At 41.3% G+C, this 19945-nt stretch overlaps 1 protein-coding gene across 7 annotated transcripts in view; it reads right to left on the bottom strand.

The window, feature by feature from the left end:
• CAB39L (calcium binding protein 39 like) overlaps window positions 1–19945 on the bottom strand; it is an 85565-nt gene that overhangs the window by 48599 nt on the left and 17021 nt on the right. Inside the window, exon 1 of one of the 7 annotated variants that reach the window (XM_029048012.2) lies at window positions 9735–9826. The exons of 4 other annotated variants lie outside the window; for them this stretch is intronic. The gene's annotated coding sequence lies outside the window, so the exon portion shown is untranslated. Of the gene's footprint in view, window positions 1–8482; window positions 8816–9593; window positions 9613–9734; window positions 9827–19945 lie in introns of those variants that run through there. 2 more of the 7 variants (XM_029048013.1, XM_029048011.2) reach the window with 2 other exon arrangements.

Below are 19945 nucleotides of genomic sequence, written 5' to 3'. Positions count from 1 at the left end.
AGGGAGAAAACTAGTACTGAACCTCAGTTCATTCATTTAATCAAATTTATTGCTTACTGTGTGCAGAGCAGTTAATGGGGAGGTAAAAAGCACATAAATGCTTTTTAAAAATTACAATTATCAACAGCAGAAATAAAACCTGAATTGGAAAAGCAGCAGAAAAATTATTTATTTTCAATAATAGAGCTGCCCTGATTCCCCGCCCGGCAACAAGAGAAGCAGCGTGGCTCAGTGGAGAGAGCACGGGCTTTGGAGTCAGAGGTCATGGGTTCGAATCCTGACTCCGCCACTTGTCAGCTATGTGACTGTGGGCAAGTCACTTAACTTCTCTGTGCCTTAGTTACCTCATCTGTAAAAGGGGGATTAAGACTGTGAGCCTCACGTGGGACAACCTGGTCACCTTGTATCTACCCCAGCGCTTAGAACAGTGCTCTGCACATAGTAAGCGCTTAACAAATACAAATACCAACAACCAGAGACCTCCTGGTTCGTCTCTAAGACCCACATGATTTGTTCAGCACTACCAACACTTTCTTATCCCTGCTAGTAACGGTCCTGCTAGGGCACAGGATGCTAGAAGTGTGTCTCAGCCTGCCTCAAACTTGAAAGGAAGGAAAATTCAAATAGCTCCAGCAGTTCAACAGTTACTCAGGCTTAGTCAGCAAGCAGGATGAAGGAATTAGGGGAACACAGAAATAGTCCAGACAAGCACTAACATAGCCACACTTTAATAATAATGACTGTGGCATTCATTAAGCTCTTACTTACTAAGCACTAGGGAAGATACAAGATAATCTGGTCCCACATAGGACTAATAGCCTAAGTAGGAGGGGGAACAGGTTGAATCCCATTTTGCAGGAAGGAACTGAGGTAGAAAAAGGTTAAGTGACTTGCCCCAGGCCACAGAGCAGGTATATGACAGAACCCAGTTCCTCTGACTCCCAGGCACGTGTTCTTTCCACCAGGTCAGGTTGCTTCCCTAATCAGGTTGCTTTACAATCACAGAGTCAGGAGAAACCTGAAAACATTTGCCTAGATATTTCCCCCACACCAACCTCCCAATCTTCCCCTCTCCAAAAATATGTAATCCCATTTCCTCTAGCTTTTAATCACAGGCCTTACTTTCCAACCATTTCATTGTCTTCCTGATTCTCCTCAGTTTCACCTAGCAGGGAACAAAGCTACAGAATTAATAAACACAGGAAATTGTCCAGGAAGAAAATATTAATAGATTCCAGAAAGATTTCAAAAAATTTACAGATGATAGTCCCACAGTAGTGATTAGAGGAAAGATATTAGGGATGTGAGAAGGTTAAAGACAAATTTTGTTACTTCTTTTAAACAAAGGTTTCCTGGTAGACTGTCAATGGAAAAGTCAGGTATGTTAAAAGCTATATCTAAGATCAGCTATTAAGAGGAACAACTTGGAGTGGAGGGGGGAAGAAAATCCCATAAACCTAGGGGCCAGGATGGCAAAGCCAAATCCAGTCAAGTTCAGACTGGGCTAGAAAGCCTCCTGGCCACCACCCTCTCCTCACACCCAGTGGTGAACAGGAAGTGACTAAAAACTCCCTTGCCAAGGGCTTGGGCAGTGGCAACCATGAAAACTCCCTGGAGGTATGTTTCTCTCCACTTCAGCTTGGGCACTTCCAGTTCACCAATGTTACTGCAAAGGGGTCTCCCAAGCACCCCTCGGGCTGCTGGAGGGAGACAGAATATCAGACTGGAGGCACCACTCAGTTAACCCAATGAGGGCTTTATTAAAATCTTATGGCTTCAGTGAGTTTTGTGTGTTCTCCATTTCTCTCAATATGTGGAAACCAGACACCATACTCCATACACGTAAGAGCAGGTTTTGCAAAAATAAATGTGAGGTTGAAGGCAGGGGGACATTCTCCAGGATCTCTCACAGGTTCACCAGGCTGGTTCCTTTGAATAGCCACTGTTTTGAAGTTCATTTCAAAGCCAATATTGCCTTGATTTTAAGTGCAGGCAAGGAAGCAGAGTGGCCTACTGGAAAAAGCCCAGACCTGAAAGTCAGAGGACTTGGTTTCTAAGTCCAGACCTGGACTCTGCCACTTACTGTATGACCTTGGGCAAGTCACTTGACTTCTCTGTATCTCAGCTTCCTCATCTGTGAAATGGGGATTCAAGACCTGTTCTCCCTCCTACTTACACTGTGAGCCCCATAGGGGATAGGGACTTTGTCAGACCTGATTAACTTGTATCTACCCCAAAGCTTAGAACAGTGCTTGACACCTAGTAAGTGCCTTAACAAATACCTTATAAAAAAGGCTTTTCTCTTTCTATATTTTCAGTACCCTACACGATTCTAATGGACCTGCTGTTGGACACTGGAAGCAACACCACTGCAGGATCAGGAAACCTGACTTCCCATCCCCATTCTGCCTGTAGTTGGCTAACGGAGGGAAAGACTGCACATGCACTTTCCCATGTGCTGCCCACCTATTTGCTCGTTGCCCTCCATGCCCCAGTGAGAGAATATTTGGCCAGGATGAGAGTGGCCAAGTGGCACTGTGCAAACCACTAGTGTAAGAATCAATTCCTTTGTGCAGGTTCCTATTCCTGAACCTTAGGATTGAGGTGCATGCCTTCTTCATGACAGTATCATGGTTAGTATTTTAAAGTCATGTTCCAAACTGCAGACTCACATTCATCTTGCAGCCTACCCAATATGGCCTCTAGATCTCTTTTTAAACATATTCATGCTTTCTTCCTTCTTAATCGTACTAGTCTGCATTTGTCCCTAATGAGACACCTTTGCTTCTGGCTATTTTCCATTTTCTCCATGTAATTTCTAATCCTAATGCCATTAGATCAGTTGATCAATGGTACTGAGTGCTGATACTGTACTAAGTGCTCGGGAGAGCACAATGCAACAGAGCCCACAGCGAGCTTACAGTCTAGAGGACCACAAAGTAAAATATCATTCATTCATTCATTCATTCAATCATATTTATTGAGCACTTACAGTGTGCAGAGCACTGTCCCCTTTTCTCTCTGCTTCCTCTGCTCCCCCTCTACTCCACCCTCACCTCCCCTGAGCTAAGCCCTCTCTTCCCTCCTTTCCCTCTGCTCCTCCCCCTCTCTCTTCCCCTCCCCTCAGCAATGTGCTCGTCTGCTCAACTCTATATATTTTCATTACCTTATTTATTTTGTTAATGAGATATACATCACATTGATTCTATTTATTTGCTATTGTTTTCATGAGATGTTCTTCCCCTTGATTATATTTATTGCTATTGTTTTTGTCTGTGTCTCCCCCGATTAGACTGTAAGCCCGTCAAAGGGCAGGGACTGTATCTGTTACCGATTTGTACATTCCAAGTGCTTAGTACAGTGCTCTGCACATAGTAAGTGCTCAATAAATACTATTGAATGAATGAATGAATACTAAGCACTTGGAAAGTACAAAGTGGCAACAGATAGAGACAATCCCTACCCAACAATGGGCTCAGTCTTTTTCCTTATCTTCCTCTTTCATCTGCGACTCTCATTTGTGGTCTATGCTGATTCCAAGGGAATCTTCGCACTGACCCTCATTCTCACCTCTCCTGATTCTGGCTTTTGACTCGGGCCTCTCCTCATTGCCTATAATGCTATACTTCTTTTGCCCACTAAGATCATACAGTCTTGGAGGAGTTGGGATTGTGCCTTTTATCACTACTGTAATCTCCCAAGTGCTTAGGACAGTGCTTTGCATACTGTATGTCCTCAATGCTAAAGATAAATTCAACTGCTAACTTCCCTTCCCATGTTAGTGATACCTGCAAAATCAGTGAACATGTTCTATTGCAAAATTCAGAACTCTTTTAAACATGCTAAATAGCACTTAGCCCAGGATAAATCCCTACAGACTAATCAATGTGCAATCTAAGCCTGCCCTGGCTTCTGAGCATGCACAGCATCTGGGCAAGAGGCCCAAAGGAATTTTAAGTCCACTTCTCCAGGTTTTAACAAGGGCTCAGATTTAGAGTAGAGAAGCAGCTGGAGAGTTTGAAAGTTGGATTCAATATTCAACTACGCAAGTGATACAAGAAGGGAGGGCAAGGGAATTTATAGGGAAAACTTGAGGGCCCAGATGAGACATGGGGAAATGCACGGTCACTGTTGACTTTACTGAGCAAGTCCCCAGAACAATATCCTTTTCAGAGTCACTCCTGTACTGCGCCCAATGTTCAGAGTTTTTTACTGTCTCCACCTTGACTCTGAGCTTCTATTGAAAGTTGGAGAAGTGAAATAAAAATCCCTATGAGGACTTTAATGGGATGCTGGGCATGCTCAGAGCTAGGGAAGGTTTTGGTTGGGCCAGACTGGCCAAGAGCAAAAAGAAAGCAAGAGTAAGGAGAAGTCAGTGGTACTAACTGCTTTCAAAAGTTTGCACATTTTCTCAATATCGCAGAAGCTTCATGTCATGTGGGACTTAGTGTTTTCTGTGAGTTGGTTAGTATTTACGTATTTGCACTCCACCTAATTTCGTCAGGTTTGGGGAGTACCAAAATTCTCTGGACATCAATGTACTAATAGTCCTGAGACCTAAATCAAGAGCCACCACATGGAGACTTGGCCCTGGAGCCTTCACTGCCCAACCTAAACTGGAGCAGTGGGAGAAGACGCAAGGAAATCAGAGAATGACAACCAAAGCTTCCCAGGACCTCTTCATACACCACACATTTTCCAGCAGCCCCAGAACTCTAGACACAGAGAAGGTGCTCAAAGGACCCAAACAAAGTTTGCATCACTTGATTTGCTGATATTCCTCCCAACCCCCAACAATATATGCAATGCAGGGTGCCAAGGAGCTTGTTTTCTTAGTTTATGCGGGGGGGGGGGGGGGGGGGGGGGCATCAATTTCTTTCCCATTTTCTAGCTGACAAAGTCATCCCACATATCTGCTTTTTGTTTTGACACCTGTGAAATGATGATTAACCTACACTCAGAAAACAATACAGCAATAAAAATAGCCAAACACCTTACAAATTCGGAGTTAAGTAAACCTCTTTGGTTTGGTCAAGGATTTTTGGATTTTTTTGACAAAAAGAAAAGACGAATGAAATAAGTTAAATGTTTGAGCTTTTTCTTTTAAACATGGTGACTTGTCAGGCATGCTCTTGGTAGCTTTAAGAAAATATTCATAGCAAAAGAGCATTTCACCTTAAATGATCACTAGTCTATAGTTTTAATAAAGTCAAAGAGGATGTCAAGTGGAGTAGAGGATCTAAACCTTACAGAAATTACTGAAACCCATGAAAAACATTCCTATAATTTTAAAAGTTGTCTAGATTATTCTCTTTCTGTTTTTCTGATGTCTTTTCATGCTCTCACCATTTCTAATTTCCTCACTCCTTTCATTTTTAATGGCATCTGAACCACTCTTTGGCACAATTTACTTTTCCTTTGCTCATCAAGCACTCAAGGGAAAAACATTAGGGATATGGACCTCACCCAGCAAACGGCCCATCCTTTTGCCCCCTCCCTGGGTCACGGAGCAAGCTCCAAGCCAGAGTCTGGTCTACCTCTACAAGTCGCTGGAGGGAGGGGGTAAGGAGTAAAGTGGGGTAACTTTAGGACAAAAAGGAGGACAAGCTTTAGGAGGTTACCATGCAGCGTTCTACTCTCCATCCTGGGGGCAAGCCCCTGCTTGTTAAAGAAAGACAGGCTTGAGGCCAGAGGACCTAGTCTGCTAGTTTTGGCTCCTCTGTGGTTTGGGGTTGTACCACTGGCTTCTGGACAGGAAGACTACTACCATTTGGTGATTCCCAGGAGGTTCACATACAAATTTAAAGGAAAAAAATGAAAACAGAGCATATTAAGGCTTCCAGCAACTACTTCTGATTACCTTAAAAGAATCATTCTGTTTTGGGTGTTGGGGGAGGGTGGTAAGAGCTAAAGCCAGAAGGGTTTCTGGTGGTAATAAATAGCTCTCATCTATCCAGCAGGTAAAGCACAAAGTACATTATTTATATTGATTCCCAGAGCGCTCAAATTCCAAGTGCATGGGTGTTTGCTGTCATAAATGAGGCTCGAGTGAACAAGTAGTTAAAAATAAAAATGATCTGTTCTGAAGGTATATTGTTCAAAAAACAATCATCATCAATAGTATTTATTGCATGCTTCCTATGTGCAGAGCACTGTACTAAGTGCTTGGGAGAGTACAATAAAACAGAGTTGGCAGACACGTTCCCTGTCCACAATGATGTTTTGTAACTCTTGTGAACTATCAAACTGTGGCTCTTATAGCTATTTCAAGGAATTTAAAGTAAACTACCTTACTCTGAAAACCTGCGCCTCCAATTACCTCCTCACCAAATCTATTGTGTTATATTGTTGTATTGTACTCTTCCCAGTGCTCTACACACAGTAAGCGCTCAATAAATACAACTAAATGAAAGAACTAAATCTCCCCAGACTCAGTGTTTTAGTATTTCCCAAAATCTGTCTTTCATTCATTTTAAGCTCTTTTGTTCATTCACTCATTCAATCGTATTTATTGAATGCTTACTGGGTGCAGAGCACTGTACTAAGCACCAATAACCTAATAGCATTTAATGAGCACCAACTGGGTGTACAGCACTCTACTAAGTCCTCGGAGTACTAAGGCAGAGTTAGAAGGCAGGATGCCATCCTCAAGGGGCTGACAGCCTAGCAGAGAAGGGGAACAAAATTGAAAGTTATGTCTTTAAATTCCCCAGCTGTTGCTACAAAAAGTAAAAGAAGAAAGAAACAGCAATAGAAACAGAAAGAATGTGAGAGTGTGAGGAAGATCTTCCTCTGATTCCTTTCCTACTCCCCTATTTCAGCCACTAATATGTGTTTCTTCCTGTAATCTTTTCTGCTTGTTTTTCTCCTGCCTCCTTTCAGTAGCTGAAGTTTTTTGGTTTTTTTTAGAGGCAGCACTGACAGATAGTTCGGAGGGTCCACAGTTGGTGACTTAAAGGGATCGGAGGAAAGGAGTCAGGAGTTTGAGAGAGTGGGTATGGATAAACTGTGTGAGCAACTCTCGTGAACTAAAATCGCTGACTTGCTCTGCTGCAGTTGAGGCCTCTCTGTGGAACAATATGGCTTCAAAATCTGCTGCATTGCAAAGAATGTTGACTGAAGCTACAGATTACATACATACTTATATAAAGGAAATGAGGCAATTAGTTGAAGTGGTGATGTAGATATCCATGAAAGCAATAAAATGAGGAAAAATGAGGATTGGCAACATTTTATATGATCAAGGGAGAATAAGTATTGAATTTCTTGAATAGTTTGGGTATTCTTTGCCGAAAAAACTTCTTTTTTTCCCCCACTCAGTTTAAAGAACTAATTTTAGAGGAGTCATCTTAAATCCAGGCTTTTCTTTGGAGAAATACAAACTATTAAGTTTAGGGCATTGTGAAAATAGGTAGGTTTTGTGAAAAGTTGTGAGGAAGAGAAGAATGGCTTTGTAATAAGATCAACTCTATTTAAAGATATAATGAGGAAAGAAAAATGCTACATACCAGCTGAGTTTCTTATACTGAGGTCAGCAGGTGCGAAAACCTGTTTTACAGGCTTTCGGTACACATAAAAGGATATAGTAAGGGTAAGTACAGCCATTTTACTTCATGTTAAGGAAGAGTGGGCAGCTTTTACTCTAATACCTTCGTATTAAAATAAAAAAATATTTTCATTTAAGTTGCTCTCTTTCAAAACCCCTTTACATCAAGTGTCTCCTGACCATTCTTAGTATTCAGGCAGTAGTCACTATGGCTGAGATAGTGACTTTGTTTAGCAATGAATAGCACAGAACATTCATTACTCTCTTTGGCAAATAGAAATATCACTCTTTCATAATTTTAACATAGAACTTCCCATGTACTGTAATGAGAGCATTTACTATTATTTCTTTAAAAAGCATGTCATGTAATTAAAAAGTGATATGTCTGACTTCTAATTCTCATTACCCATCTCTTAAAAAGGTCAGGTTTCATTTTTGGGAGGTTTGACCATTTAGTACTGTTTTACAACATTTCTACTGATTATATCTACCATCATACTAAATCAAATGTTGATTTATGGTGCCTGCAACAATTTGGATTAACGCCAAGACTTTGCATTAACTGTCCTCAAAGCACTGTACTTTAGGTAAAGCGATTGCAGCCTGCATTTTCCGATAATCTAAAATGAAGCAGGTAAAGTGATATATTCATGGTTTATTAATTAATGAATAAGGCCCGTTTTCAAAAAATAACATACTCCATGGCCTTAGATTACTTGGTAATGGCCGGGGCAGCAGAGCCGTATTGTTTAGTAGATTTAAAAATATATATATCTCAGTAATAATTTAAAAAGGCACAAAGGTAACAGGCGTAACACCACAGTGACTATGCATTACACCTACGACTATTTTAGAACTTTTAACAGAACTGAAAAAAAAGTTTTAGATTACTTAACTTCGTTTAAATCCAAAGAGATGATCTTGGCTGATACTCACCAAGAGAAACAAAAATGTCCAGGCTTGTCTAAATGACCAAAAGCAGACACATGGTGAGGTGCTGAAGACAGCTCTCAGTTTAGATGGAGGAACCTCTATCTTCCATTTAATCGCGGTTACCTCTTATTACTGACACGTGGCAAAGAAACAGTCTTGACTTTCTGCCTCCCTCTCTTTGAAGAGTAACTGTTACCAGCGGAAAGCGTTAACAGAAAACGATCCCTTGAACGCACACTGAGCAGCTGTAAATTTCCACTCCCCTTTGCCTTGCCTCAGATGCCTCGTTTGTGTCTTTAATCTGTCACGAGCAGCTCTGTTTCTAGTCAAACCAGCTTTCCCTCTCTCTCTCTCCCCCCTTTTTTAAGTCCCCCCCTCCTCATCCGCCTTTCACTCTCTTACACACACTCGCTTGCATCTTTCTATTCCTGCTGCCCTCCCTCTAAACTGAGCACGTCAGAGGAATGTGTGCAGAGCAAGGAGAAAAGACAAAATAATGCCTCTGCCAAAAGAATTTTCTAGGGTTAAGTACAGACGCAGCAAACCTACGTTACACGCCTAAGTTTTCCTCATCACATTTTTTTTTAAAGCATCATCGTTCTAACTCAGAATGTTGGGGCTGCAGCTATAATTACATTCTTCACCTTACCCTGCCATTTAGAATGCAAATACGGCCTGCGAACAATGGTCCGTTGTTAATGACAACAAAATTTACATGCTAGTGCACGAGTTCTTTGGGCGGATGCGGTTCCTGATCATAACTGGAAAGTAGCTACTATTTCTGCGAGGCGTAAAATGAGAAGAAAAGCATTGCAGTATCTATAAATACATTTCAACCATAGCAGAAATATCTGCTCTGCCCCTCGACTATATGCTGCTTTTCCTTCCCTTCCTCAATGGAATTTTCCCTCTCCAGTTATCCCTTTCTGCACCCTCACAGACACGCCCCCACACACAAACAGGCTCCTTCCCTTTGCTGACAGCCGCATACTCCCACGGAAAAGCCAAGCTACCCCAGAAACCCACCCGGGACACGGACCCACCCACTCGTGGTGCCCAGTGGGCGAGGAGCGCCCCGTTTGCCCCCGGCCCGCCCCCAACCCCCCTAAAGTACCTAGACCCGGAGCCCCTTCGACTCCGGATGCAAAAGGGGGCGAGGCCGGGCGGTGCCTGGGGACGCAGCTGGTCCAGGCCGGCCCCGGGGAGCAGAGCGGCTGCCAGGGACTAAATAAAGGGGAGGAGGACGGATACGAACCAGCAATCGTCTCCGCGCTCCCCAGTCGACGCAGGGCACCGCAAGGCAGGGCGAGGCAGGGCAGGGCTGGGCTCAGCGGCGGTACAGGCCGGGGCACGGGAGCCCCCGCGGCTGGGAGAGTGCGGGGGGAGAGAAGAAGGGGGAAGCAAGAGATCCGGCCCCTGGTCCATGGGGAGAGAGCCCAGGGTGGAGGGGACCAGGTACAAGGACGGGGCAGGAAGTGGGATGGGAAAAGCAGCAGCAGTTGCTCTGGGAATTGGAACGGGAAGCCCGTGGCGAATTGGAGGGGGAGATGGGGGCTTTGCTAATACCGGCCCCCGTGCTAAAATCCAAATATTTTGCCCATAGTGACTTCTCTTTTGTCGCTGCTCCCGTTTCTATCCCTGCCAGTCTGCCCCCCTTCCCCGCCTAAACGGTTCTTCACTCTGTCACCCAAAGGGGTCTACGCCGACCCCAATCTGGCTGCTTCCCTACTTCATTGGCCCTGCCGGGTGGGGGGCTCCACTACAACACACTCTTGCTCCCCCTTCCTCTCGTCCTCGGCCCATTCACCAGCTGGGAGCCATCTCCTAATCCGAGTCCCTACAGATGGGGGCCTGATGCTGACATCTGGGGATTATGGCCGGACAGTTCATTCAGTTGAGCTTTTACTGTGTGCAAAGCACTGTACTAAACCCTGGGAATTGTACGATCAAACAATAGACCGACACGTTCCCTGCCCACAACTGAGCTCACAGCCTAAAGAGGGAGTCAGAATCCCAGTTGTTGGGCAGCACCGTGGTCTGTGAGATAGATCATGGTCTGGGAGCCAGAACAACCTGGGTTCTAAACCCGGCCCCACCACTTGTCTGCTATGTTACCCTGGGCAAGTCACTTCACATCTCTGGGCCTGAGTTGCCTCATCTGTAAAATGGAGATTAAAACTATGAGCCCCATGTGGGGCAGGGACCATGTCCATCCTGATTAGCTTGTAGCTACCCCAGTGTTTAGTACAGTGCCTGGCATATAATAAGTGCTTAAATACCATCCAAAAAAACAATATTCCCATGGGAACAAAGTTATAATCAATTGTCATCGATAATTCAGAGTGCTTACTGTGTGCAGAGCACGGCACTAAGCACTTGGGGAGTTCACTACAACAGAAGTGGTAGACACGGTCCCTGTCCACAACAAACTTATAAATGGGAGACTGGTTCCCGAACCTAGGCTGGATACTCTACTTTTACCCAAATTATCTAGAAGTGCACACTTGATTATAAAGGAACATAGCACTATTAATATATTAAATCAGCAAGATTCCACAAGGGGGTAAAATGACTTTTACTTCCTCAGAAATTACGTGGACGTGTTGAACCTCCATCCCCAGGCTTCTCCCGCTTGTCCTGGATCTTAACAGCATCAGCAAGGTGTGGTGGGATGCCGAATGTGAGCATGCCTCACTTGAAATGGAAGGTGGTGGGCCAATGTGCCACTCCTGGAAACCACAGTTACTCAAAACCGCATTCCATAGTGGCCAAACTAGCAAACACAATGTCAAGTGTAGAGACCCAAAAGCACTGTTGGTGAAATTTAAATTGATAAAGGAATTTCTTAATCTGAAGCATTTGAGGGAAAATAGATTGCAGGTTAAGTTTTGATCTTTTCATTACTCTGTCACGGCAAATTCTAACAGGAGCTTCGGGTGATCGTTCATAAATACTTTGCGGCAGTCCACTAAGTGAACCAAATCAAGAAAAACAGACTTCCAGGATAAACCCAAGAAAATGATAGGTTGTATTCAGAAGCTTAGCTAACTCAATTTGCTTCATTCTAGATGCTCTCTTTCATATTTAGAACATAGATTATATCAATTTGAATTTTTAAGTCAGAGGAAAAAAATAAGCAGCCCAAGAGTCAGATTAGCAGCCTGGTGATTATATCAGATTTCCAGTCACTGAGGGCCATTTGTAGTCAGTCTCTGCTGTCGGAAGCCAGAGATGCTGAGGAAGTATAAAGATTTGTCCTCAACCTGGAGGGGAAACTTTGGAGTGGAGGGGGCAAGAAGAGGGAAGAGACTGGGAGAAGATAGGGAGGAGGAAAAGAAAGGGTGGAGAAAGGTCTTTCTTGCACCCAGTGACTCACAGTTTCACACTACACTAATACCCCAAATTAGTATTCATGGGGACCTGGGACAGTCCATTTTTTTTTTTGGCCCCAGGGGCAGAGAAAGAAGGTCACAAAAGTGACTTATGGAGGGTCTGGGATAAGGAGGTCCCAAACTGCAACACGTCCTCTTCTGTATGTGTGGAGGTAAACGGCCCTCAAGGTCTTCTACTTTTTTCAAATAGCTGGGGGAGCCTCCAGCTGCCACTTTCCTGCAAGAGAGGGAAGCCTCACCCAGCCAATAAAATCTAAAGTGAACTCTAAAGAACTGTTAACCCATAAGGGAAGGAGGTGGATGGTATGTTACACTCCTGCTTTAAAATTAACTACATTTGGTGGAGGGGGGTTTAACATCTGGCTTGCTAAAATGCTACTACTGAAATGTATCCTTAAAGAAGGCAAATGCATATAATAAAGCATTTAAAGGTGGATATTTTGTGATTGCAAGTTGTTTTTAGATGTGTATTATTTTTCTCCTTTATTCATTTAATGTTTTGTTTTTAAGTGCATGCCTTTAATGGCCAACTTAATCATTAATGGTTTCACCTTCTTTAAAGTGTTGCTAACAGCATTTTGAACAATCTGATTTTTCTTTGCAAAGGGATATCTTAACTTTTGTACATGTTTTGATTTTCACAACATTCCATTTTTCTTTGGAGAATGCTGACCTCTCCATGTCAGAAAAAGTTGTAAACAGTAAAGGTTTTTCACCCAAGCACTGAACTTTGTAAATTTCAAAAATTCTTCCAAGTTGCAGTTGCACCAAGTCTGAATACAACAAAAACTAGGAAGGTTTCACCAGTCAGAATTAAGTGCTATGAGGAAGAGAAATAAATTCCAGGTTGCTATGAGAAAATTAGTTTTACTATCAGATAGTCACATGGCTTTATGTTTGAACTTCGTTAAAAAAAATACGTAAAGCAGGCCATAAAGGCAGGTCAGAAGTAAATAGATGTTTTTTAAATGACATTTAATGGCAAGCCTCAAAGCCAGGTACAACAATGGGAGCTTGAGTTTGGTAGGTTTAACTGTAAAAATTGATTACAGTCACAAATCTATTTTTAATGTTTTGGATTGGAGAAAAAGTAGGAAATTTCTAATTCAGTGACCCACCGATGCTTCTTAGGAATAAAACATTTCCCACCATATTACATATCTTATTTTGCTTGTCTGAACCTGCATTCTTTACACCTGACCATTAGTAAGTAAAACTTGTTAGTAGTAAAAAAACAAAGCCTAAATACAAAAAGATGTAACAAATTCTGAAGAGTTAAAATAGCTTTGGAAATCAACAAAAAATGGGTAGAAATTATCAAAGACTTTCCTGGGAATAATTCCATTTAAAATTAATTGTAATATAACATGGAAATTTTTGTCTTCAGATCATGTTAATTTTAAGATATTCAATGCTACTATTGATAGAGTATGGATTATTTGTGCTTTATACAGTTTAATTCATTTTTCACCCCCAAAGTATTTTCTTGAAGTCGGAGTTATCATCTATTATAAAATCCAAAATTTAGAGTTAACAAAATTTTAAGATCACTATTACAGTCAAAATGAACTTAAGTCAGTTCACTTAAGTCTGTCATGTTGAAATAAGACACTTTAGTGCAAGTGGGAACCATTGTCATTGTCAACAAAGAGTCAAATATTTTTAGAATGCAGTATCTAGAAAGCCTGAGGTGAGGGTGGAATATTGAAGTTAAAAGAATATTGGCGCATAAAAGAAATAATCAAAAATGGAATTATGTCCATTATTTTTTCCCTTGGGGATTTTTATCTGCAATCTGTAGAGAGTCTAGAGTTTCCTTGGGTAACTGGCACCTGTCCTCAGTTTTTGCTGACCACAAGTGAACACCACCAGCCCCCCAACCTTCAAACCCATAACCTTTATATGTTCTTTGGCTCCTTCCTCTCTTTCCACTCCCCAGTTCGGTATGTTGCCAAATCCTCCTGGATTTTTCTCCCCACTGCCCTTCCTCCCCATTCAGATAGCCACCACACATTGCTCCAGGAACTTATGATATTCCTCTTTGCTGCAGCAGCTTTCCTGCCTCTAGTTTCTCCCCTCTTACGTCCATACTTCATTCTACTGCCGGTATTTTTTAACATACTTTTTTTGCACATATCTCCCCATTCTTCAAAAACCCCAATGACAAACCATTCCTTTCAGCATAATACAGAAACTCATTACCACCAGCTTTAAAGACATTTAAGATGCAATTTCCTGCCTGATCAATCTCTCGTCTCACCACTCTTTATCATACCCACCACTACAGCACTTGGATATTCATAATAATAATTACAATAATAATAATAATAGTTTTCTCCCTCCTACTCCTGTTCTCTTCCTACTTAGACTGTGAGCCCCATGCAGGACAAGGAATGTGTCAAATCTAATTAACTTGTACCTACCCTAGCGCTTAGAACAATGTTTGATACATACTAAGTGCTTACCACACAAGAGTACTATTTAAGGGTTTACTATGTGACAAACACTGTACTAAATGCTGGGTAGATAAAATGCAATCTCTACCTCATATGGGGTTTAAAATAAGGGGGTGGGACAGCAGGAATTTAATCCCCATTTAGCAGTTGAGGAAACTGGGGCACAGAGAAGTAGCTTGCACAAAGTCACACAGAATGCAAGTGTCAGATAGGCTTAGAATCCAGAACCTCTGACTCTCAAAACCATGCTCTTTCCACTAGACTATGCTGCTCCTTACCCCTACCCCCAGAAGCATTTATGTACATATCTTTAACTCCATTACTCCCTCCTACCTGTAATTTATTTTACTATCTGACACCTCCTATAGATTGTAAACTTTTTGAGGGTGTGGATCATGTCCACTAACTCTTGCATTTTCCCCAGGGCTTAATACAGTGCTCTGCATACTGTAAGTGTAAGATAAATACTACTGATTGATCATAATATCTATCTTTCCAAAACTTCTCAGGAATGCTACAAGGATAAATGAGGTAACTGTTGCTTAGGAAAATAAAGTATTATATAAATTCAAAATTTATATTATGATTATATTGACGATTAATGGTAATAATCTGATCAGATATTATTTCACATTATGTCACCATTTTCTTGGCATCATGTTGAAAAAATACTGCATTCACAGACCACCTGCCTTCAAGAACATCAAAGCACTTAATGGATATTAGCTCACTGTTACTCCAAAGCCAGGATTCACAACTTCCTCATTGTTTCCACCAGGCACTGTGCCTCTCTCATTTCCGTTCTTGCATTCAAATGCCAAATGTTCAGACATTCAAGACTCCTGGCACTTCTATCTGAATTCACTTTTAAAAACAATTTCCACTTTGGAACTTTCTAAAACATGCATGCCCTTGAAACCTAGGAGTTTTGCTAATGGAGTTATTAGTTCACAGAACCTCAATCTTCTACATAGATAGCTTTAAAGGCATCATGAAAGTGCATACATTTGAAATTCTGATTCATTTTAGAGCAGCTGGGAATAATTTATTCTCATTTCCACAAGGACATCTTTGGCTTATGACACTGAAAAAATTGGTAGGTCATTCCTTAAATCACTGCAGTTAGGTAAATATTAACTTAGCAAGGATAGCCAATAAATGCATCATCACATTTCATTATGTCAGTTATTGCCCTACACATTAAAAAGGATGCTTTTATTTTTCTGAAATAGTTGTGCAATCACAAATATACACTTTCCATTATTACACTACGCCTGCTCCATAAACTAAACATGTAAATAAACCCATAAGAAACCATTCCCATCGCAAATTAAAAAAATTATGCGTTACAAATTTAACTAGTACTAAACTACATCAAATCAAACATTTTGCTTAACAACCAAAACAAAGATACTCACAATCTAAACTAGCCCTCATTCAAAATTACTTCTCCCAAGAACATCTAAGACAGTCTTAGGCCTTTAAAATCTAAAGGGCTTTAGCAGCATTTTTTAAAGGGGAAAAAAAATTATTTCACACTATCAACCCTGTCCACGAAACTTAATCCTTCTCACAAAGAATTAGGAGGATGGTTACTTCAGGGAGAAGATGTTGTTCATTTCTAAGAGGTTGACCTTTCTAATACCAAATAAGAAAGGAAATGTAATTAACTCCATTGTATGTCTTTTAAAATAAAATGTCACTTGAGAAGCTGTACAAAGTGAGTTAACATTGCTAAGTCTAGCATTTGTATTCACTGCCTTCATTTCTGGATTAGATTATTGGGAGGTGCATTTGTTCTTTCAAGCCACTATTAAAGCATTTACTGTAGAAGACAATTTATTAAGAAGCTCTTTACTTGTCTAAAATTCAGTGCTCTCCACAAAAGGAATCTCTTTCACATCTGTCCTCTAACTCCCATTTCCCTCTTTCCCAATCACTTGTCCAGTAAATTCCAAAGGCAAGAGACCAGGAAAAAAAATATGTGTGAATGATCTGAGTTCAGATCTATACTACGTTTCACAAAATCAGTTTTTTTGGGTATACCTGCCTGCACGGGGGTGGGAAGGGTCCCACCATCATCAGCAACATGTGGCAAGAACCCGGGCTTTGGAGTCAAAGGACGTGGGTTCTAATCCCAGCTCCACCATTTGTCTGCTGTGTGACCTTGGGCAAGTCACTTCTCTGTGCCTCGGTTACCTCATCTGCAAAATGGGGATTAAGACTGTGAGCTCCTCGTGGGACAACCTGATTACCCTGTATCTACCCCAGCGCTTAGAACAGTACTTGGCACATAGGAAGCACTTAACAAATACCATCATCATCATCAACATGACATACTGCTCAATGTGTGCACATGTATCTGTGAACGAATGAGTAGGACCTGTCTGGATCAATCAATGGTATTTAGTGAGCACTTACTGTATGCACAGCACTGTACTAAAGCACTTGGGAAAGTACAATACAACAGAGTTATTAGACTTATTCCCTGCCCACAAGCTCACAGTCTAGATGGGGAGATGGAATTAATATAAATAAATTATGGATGTGTACAAAAGTGCTTTGGGAAGGGAGTGGGAAAAGAGGAAATGAGGGCCAAGTAGGGGAAGGCCTCTTGGAGGAGATGTGCCTTTAATAAGGCCTTAAAGATGGGGAGAACGAATTTCTGTATGATATGAAGAGGGAGGGCATTCCAGGCCAAAAGGCAGTGGATGGGTGACAGGTCAGAAGTGGAAAAGATGAGATCAAGGTACACTGAATAGGATGGCAGTAGAGGAGCAAAGGTGATTTGAGTGTTCTAAAGCTGACGATTAGGAGTTTCGGCTTAATTTGGAGGTGGATGGTCAACCACAGGCAGTTCTTGAAGAATGGGGGAACAGACAATGTTTTTGCAGAAAAATGATCCAGGCAGCAGAGTGAAGTACGGATTGGAGTGGGAAGAGGCAGGAGACAGGGAAATCAGCAAGGAGGCTGCTGCAGTAATCAAGATGGAAAAGGATAAATGCTTGGATTAATGGGGTAGTAGTTTGGATGGAGAGGGGATAGGGTGGATTTTAAGGTTGAACTGACCAAATTTAGTGGCAGATTGAATATGTAGTTGAATGAGAGAGATGAGAGCTAAATCCCTTCATATCCAACAGACAGTCACTCTCTCTCCTGACTGATGGCTTTACAAGATAAGGCCTGTTTCTGACCACTCTAAGTAAGCTCCTTGTGGACAAGCAATGTGTTTACCAACTCTGTTGGACTGTACTCTCCCAAGCCTTTAGTATGGTGCTCTGCTTACCGTAAAAGCTCAATAAATACCACTGATTGACTGAGGGAAAGATGGAGAGAAGAGGACTGGGGCACCTCAGCTACCCTAGAATCCTTGGGGGGAGGATGGAACAAGGCAATTTGGACTTGGCAAGAGGATCAGAGAAATTTCTTTGCCTTCTCTCTACCCTACCCTCACTCTAATCACTTGCCTTATATTAAAAGAATTAAGCAATATTTCACTGTAAAGAAAATTTGGCAAGATTTAGAAAAGTCTTCTTATCATTGCCATTGAGTGACACAGTCATTGCTGGGTTTGTTTTTTCTGGATATAAAACTGTCAATCAAGCACAACAGGAAACAGGCAGCAGAACAGCAAAGGTATATCTTTAAATCTGCCACTTAAGGTAATCAGAATAGTTGTCATATTCTGCAATTCAGGCCCTCAAGATTCTGGTCAGTCAGCAATACTATTCCATAGACTTCAGTGAAACAAATGCAGCCATGATAAACTTTCATTTAATACATTTTACTATGCATGATAAATACATAAATCCTATGGTTTACTTCCCCACCTCCAATTCACATTGTAAGAAATCTTTTCCTTCTCTTAAAACTGAAAGGCCAAAGGGAGGGATCAACTATTCCTGAGATGTAATTTTCCAGTTGGAATTCTAATTAGTCTGATGGTTAACCAGAACAATTCTCATTATTCCCACTCACTCTTTCCACTCTTAATGGGCGCTTTTTCCACTTCTCTCACTGGTTTATGTACACGTGGTTGTTTACGAAATGCTCCTTCTTGAATCAGTTAGGAGCACAACAAGTTTTTTAATACCAGGATGCCTCCCACCCCATACAGAACTCCTGACGCATGCATCCTCTTTATATGCCATGGAAATATTCTTGCACTTTGCAAACGTCCACATTTTTATTATTGTTCAAAATAGCACTACATTAAAATAAGGATTGACGTCCTATTTAAAAAAAACTTACAAACAGAAGCTCCAAATTGAACAAGAAAAGCAAAGCCTAATGAAGATCAGAACAGGCAAGGGAATTGGGAGAAGGGAGAAGGGTCATCTGCAAAAACTAAAATGATTGAAAAGGAGGCGGCAAGTAAATTTAAAGTAAATATTAGTGGCAACCATCTTTAGAGATTTCTCCCAAAATGGATAATGCAAATTACATTTGGGCTCAGTCATTTTAGGTTTCCCAATTTGAGACATCACTGCTTTAATAATAGTGTTTCAAAATGCAGCTGCTTCTGAATTGGAAAATAACTCACCATCATTTAAATGATGAAAAAAAATTCTCAGTTTAAGTAAACAAGATTTCTACTCCAGTGAGTAAAATAAAAGTGTCAGTTGCTTTCAACTTGCTGTAATGAATATCTAAATTAGACCTTAAAAATTAATATTCAATTAAACAATGAGACTGCTGGATTAAGTATTTCCTGGAAGTAATACTTGGGAGGGTGAAGAGGAGATTTTCACATAGGTAATGTCTCTGTAGTATGGAGGTGAGGGATAAGACAAAACAATTAGTAGAGATTAGTAATGGTAGTCTATAGACATGACCAAGTTGTCTTAATTGGACAAGTAACATTAAAACCTGACAATCACCATCACTACACTACTGTCCAATATTTCATCTTGTAGAAGTGAGAATTCTTCATTTTGGGTTCTCCTTGTAAGATATAACCTTCTAGTTCCAGGAAAAAAAGGTTCAAAGATGCTTTTGCTCATCAAATAGTGCTTGTAAAACCACACTTGAAGATATCTAAGTGAAATGAAAACATACAAATTAAGCTTCCTTTAATAGAGGTTTAAAAGTTAAATTAAAGTACTTAGCAAAACATGTTTTGAATGAACCAAAAACTTGTGGAAAATAGTGTAGCTGTTTTGCCAGACTAAATTAGCTTCTCTCAAATCTAGTTTTTGAATGAATTTTCTATTTGGCCTAAGAAGGGAAACGAGGTGGGATGGTGGAGTTGGCTGTCCCTGAGAAACTTCTGCCTGGAAATCCAGCATTATAGGAGGGCAACAGTAGATGGAGGAGAAAAGGGAGATTTGTTTTTCCCCTGAACATGCTGAGATTTCCTTCAAGCTCGCATTTGGGGATATAAAATAGACAGGAAAGTCACAATTACACAAATAAAAACATGGGAATAATTTTTCTTATTCCATTGTTAGGCAGAAACCTGTCCCACTCAGCAATTCCAAACAGCACCCAAGGGGTGGGTGAATTAGAGGAGGAGAAAGGGGAAGAAGGGGCAAGAACGTGTGTAGTCTGGTAGAGGTAACTCCATGGAGTAGCAGTTGTCCCTGATCCCATAGCCTCTTAGTAGGGGCTATTGCTAT

Source organism: Ornithorhynchus anatinus, chromosome 20 (genome assembly GCF_004115215.2).
Source record: "Ornithorhynchus anatinus isolate Pmale09 chromosome 20, mOrnAna1.pri.v4, whole genome shotgun sequence".
Lineage (NCBI taxonomy): Eukaryota > Metazoa > Chordata > Mammalia > Monotremata > Ornithorhynchidae > Ornithorhynchus > Ornithorhynchus anatinus.
The sequence above is the reverse complement of the archived record's forward strand: the minus strand, read 5'-3'. Positions and strand labels throughout refer to the sequence as shown.